The sequence below is a fragment of the Microtus ochrogaster genome, chromosome 8 (assembly GCF_000317375.1).
Source record: "Microtus ochrogaster isolate Prairie Vole_2 chromosome 8, MicOch1.0, whole genome shotgun sequence".
NCBI lineage: Eukaryota > Metazoa > Chordata > Mammalia > Rodentia > Cricetidae > Microtus > Microtus ochrogaster.
The window spans coordinates 43882761-43887815 of record NC_022015.1 but is presented as its reverse complement, the minus strand read 5'-3'; positions in this window follow the sequence as shown (position 1 = coordinate 43887815).

Genomic DNA, 5055 nt, shown 5'->3' with positions numbered 1-5055 from the left:
ATGATTGGGATACAGGAAGGCTGGATAGGGGAGCACGGAAGCACAATTCTTAGTTAAGGGAGCCACCTGGGTGATTCTTAATTACCACAGTTTAGCTGCCAGAGCAAGGTACTTTCTTGCATATAAAAGCATGGAAGTGCAGGTTTAATACATTATTAAACAAGCATTGTTTTTAAATTCTATTGTTCATGAACCTTGTTTTCAGTACAGGACATGAATTATCATTCAAAAATCCATCCTCCAAAATATCTTGGAATCCATTGCCTCCTTGGTAGACCACATGGTCACCCTTAATCAAGATGATTGTGCCATCACATGACAACTGAATTCAGTTTTAACTAAAAGAGACAGACTTGTTGAGGATCTGCTTGGATTTAGATATAGGCAGGGGAGGGAAGGAATACTTCAACAAGTGTTCTGTTTGGGAGCTAGGGATGAGTCTGAGATAGTGGGGTGTGCAGGGGAGGAAGGTGAGTTAACTTGATTGCTTTCCCAACTTGATTGGTTAGTTCATTCACAGAGAATGTCTGCTAGTGTTGGAGGCTGGATACTGGCTCCTAGGCAAAAGTGGCTTGTAGGTTAGCAGTTGGAGCCTTTTAGATTTGGGCCATTTCCCTGGCCTGCTTGGCTGGTGTGCTTACAAGTAATGCCTGCTGTTGCTGGAGGCATAGGATACTGGGATGAGTTGGAGAGGGAAATAGATGTTGCTTGGAGAAATCCACTGTCCTTAGTGAAAAACTTAGTAAAGGTATGGATACTTTATGCAACGGTACTCTTGGAAAAACAAGCTACCACTAAAATAATTTAATGAATTCATGCAATTACACAGATTTACTTGCTTTTAAAACACCAAAGGAAACAATACCAGCATATCAAAAGGATATCTGTGTGCACTTACACCCCAGGGAGATTATTGCTGCACAACATCTAAGATACAAAATAAGCCTAGACACTGATCATTGAGTAAATGCACCTTTAACACAACATATAAACACATGGAATATTATTATACTTCCCACAATGATGTTTTCATAACATTTGCATCAAAGTTGTTAAATCCCAAAATCATAATGTTAAGAGAAATAAAAGCAGGAACATAAATACTACACTATCTTCAATATGTGAATATTAAGTGATAAACTGATTGTTAAAGACTAAAAAATGTAATAAGTTCTAGTACTCCTCCATAACATGGGAGACTACAACTCACCATAATGCTGTAAGATAAATATTCAGTGGTTCCAAAAACCAAAGCTATTAAAGGAGAAAACATTAATTATCCCGATTGGGTAATTACATACTTGGCAATATCTATATAATATCACAGTAAACTATAAATTCATCCTAATTATTATATAATAATAAATGAAATGTTTTATAAGGTCACACAGTAATTCACAGGCATTGGAATTGGGTTGGAGGTGTGTCCCTGTGAATCTACCAGGCTGCATGTGCCTTTTGTGGAACATAGGTCAAGTATCATGGGAACAGACCTGATTTCTTGGCTCTGCTAAGCCATAATAAATTTGGTAGAGACTTTGCAGCCAGTCTGCCTCTGTGGAAATTCCATGCCTCACCCAATGCTGTCTAAAGTATCTACAGTTTATGTGGGATGTCATTCTGTATATGTGTTGCTTTTACTGGTTAATGATTAAAGGGGAGATGATGTGGGATTCCCCTCTGTCTGCTGTGAATATGTCTTATTACCATTGATTAAAAAAGAAAATGCTTTGGTCTACGGAAAGGCAGAATATTACGAGGTTAGGAGAGATAAAGAGAGAGAGTAGGCACAGTAGCTGCCAAAAAAGAGGGACACTAGAATCTTACCAGTAGGCCACAGCCTCATGGTGATATATAGATTAATAGAAATTGGTTAATTTAAGTTTTAAGAGATAACTCAGAATATGTCTAATCTATTGGCAAGACAGTGTTGTAATTAATATAGTTTCTGTGTAATTATTCGGGTCTGGGTGGCCAGAAAATAAACACGCAGTCTCTGTCTACATACAGTGGTTTGAATGAAAAATGTTTCTCATAGGCCCATGTATCTAAGCACTTGCTCTCCAGGGGTGGCACTGTTTCAGGGAGTTTGTGGGACCTTTAAGAGATGTAGTCTTGATGAAGTATGTCACTGAGGGTAGACTTTGGGGGTTTATAGCCTTATCTTACTTCCCATTTACTCTCTTTGATTCCTGTATGTGGCTGAAATATGATCAACCATCTTTTTGCCCCTGCCACATGCTGCCATACCTTCTCACTGTTATGAACCCTCAGTCTGGCACCATGAACAGAATAAGGTATTTCTTCTAAAGGCTGTTTTTGTAGCGGTATTTTATCATAACAACAGAAAAGAAACTAATAAAAAATATTTTAAAATTGAAGTGACAATAAAATGTATCTCTACCCAGCTTCTGTTCTCTGCACTCTTACAGAATTAGCTTCCAATGGGTGCCACCACCATTATTTCTATAATTATACTTGCAAAATCACTGATGTGAGCTTGAATCAGGATTGCTACATAATAGGCATCCCACTGGGATGCGAAAAGCAGAGACATTTGTGTTCACCTTAGGTATCATAGTTCAAGGTCTCATAGAAACCATGCATCATTGTCTCAAAACTGTCTGTGAGGTCCTCGCTTTATAGATCTTTGATAAACAGAACAGCCTCTCCAAATGCTTTCAGGATAATTTTCTCGTTGTTTTGCTGAACGTCATTTGATTTTCTTGTATCCATATAAATGTCCTTTATCCATATAAATTGTCTCTGAGTCACACTATTGGTTTTACTTCTAAATATAATTTTTATTCTTTAAGTAGCTGGACTCAAAAATTCTCAGACCTTTACATTCTATATAGTGAACACTTAATGGCTTAGTGATCTCTTCTGCCATTCTAACATGCATCCAAAACCCTTACAAGTCATGCCACATTCTGTTAGTTGCCTTTCCACCTGTCAAGTGAAGACAGGGTACTCATTCCAGAGGATGTACTTCTCACCAGACAACTGAACCAGCTGGTACCTTAATCTTGAAATTACCCTCAAAGCTAGAAGGGAACTTATTTATTCTTTTTTATCACCAATTTCCAAGTGCTCAGGTATAACCTAGGCAGAAACTGTTGGTAAAAATTCAATACTATTATATTTCAAATACATAAAAATGTATAGTTTATTTTGCAAGTAAATTATGAGTAGAAAGTGGAACAGATTTGAGCTGAATAGCAGCACTAGTCTTAATCTTGTGAATATAATTTTCAAGGTAATTCCGATGAGCATTCAGGAGACAAAGGTAATAGAATATCAGTCTTTGGAGGAACTCCTAAATATTCATGATCAGAGTGCTTGCACATGGACAGAAAATCAAAGGCTGTTCTTAAGGGATCAGAAAAAGTAATAAGGAATATATTAATAGGAACTAGAAGAAACTAGGCAATTGTTTACATGTTGACTACCCAGTCCTAAATCTAACTTCTTACTGCAAGAGTTCTCTAGAAATTAAATACTATTTTTATATTGATAACTCTCAAATGTATTACTTCATTGTAGTTTTAAATTTGTTCTGGGGCATCCAAAAGAAACTTCAGGTTTAAATGTTAAAAATGAAGCTCATTTCCCCTTTCTGCTACTAACTTTATACTATTATGATATTTCTCATCAGCCATTTACTATTCTACTTTCTTAAGCAACTGGATTACTAGTTTCTCACACTTGCATCCAACAAATTATTTACTTTTCAAAAACATTTAAATAATCCATAATGGTAATAAAAAAACATTAGGTCCATTTTGTGTGTGACTTAATCTGTGTCTACTGTTTCTCTGTTGATTTTTGTCTACATGCCCTGTCTGTTAGTGAAAGTAGGATATTGAAGTTTCCTGTTACTACTGTGTTATAGTTAATCTCTAGATTAATGACTAGTATTGGATGTATCAAAGTTTAGAATATATATACATATATATGTTCAAAATCATAATTTCCCACTTATTAATTGCTCCTTTTGTCAATATGAAGATTTTTTTTAATCACTGTATGACTTTATCACTTCTGATTAGTTTTGACATGAAGAGTGAAATTCAGATTTCCCTAATGGGAGGCTGGGAGGAGGCGGAAACTTGAGTAACTTCTTTAACACAGTCACTCTTCATCATTCTTATCATTCCCTCTTGCTAGTAATCACTTGAGGACTTTTACCTATGAATTTAATTTGCATAAATATCATAAATATTATGTGTTTTATTAAACAAATATAATGATGTAATTTATGTTTGAATCTCCCTAATCATATATAACACTACAAAATCTGAATTTCACTCTTCATGTTAAAACTAATCAGAAGTGATAAAGTGATACAGTGATTTAAAAAAATCTTCATATTGACAAAAGGAGCAATTAATAAGTGGGAAATTATGATTTTGAACATATATATGTATATCCCTTTTAAGATGAAATGTGTGTAATAGTGATCTTTCCATGAAACATGAAGAAAAACACTACAAAATATAAAATTTAGGTTTTTTTTAGAATGTGTAACATCAAATTTCTCCATGATTGAATAGTTTTAATGAATATTGTATGTTTGGTATTCTGTAACAGTTCCAAAGAATATAGCTACAGTGGTTTGAATAAGAATAGCCCCATAGACTTACAGGTTTGAATATTTGGTAGAACTGTTTGGGAAGGAGTAGAAGCTGGGGTTGTGTGTCGTTTGTGCTGGGATTTGACGTTTCAGAAACATTCCATGTATATTCTCTGTTGCTATGTGCTTTAGGAATTCCTACTGCCTCTTATACTATATATGCTCTTATACTGGTCTCTTATACTATATATGCTGATGTAAAGCATGCCTCTGGCCTTTTTTCCAGATCTGGGATTCAGTTGCTGTTCCCCCTTCCCTTGGAGAATTGTGATCTGTGAGTCCACCCCTAAATAAATAACCTTCTATTATTATCAAAAAAAAAAAAAAGAAGTTACTCAAAGTCTAGTAAAAGAAGTTCTAGGACAGGAAAATATAAGGTTCAGTTATTTTTTAAACAAGTTTGATAGCTTAGATTCAGA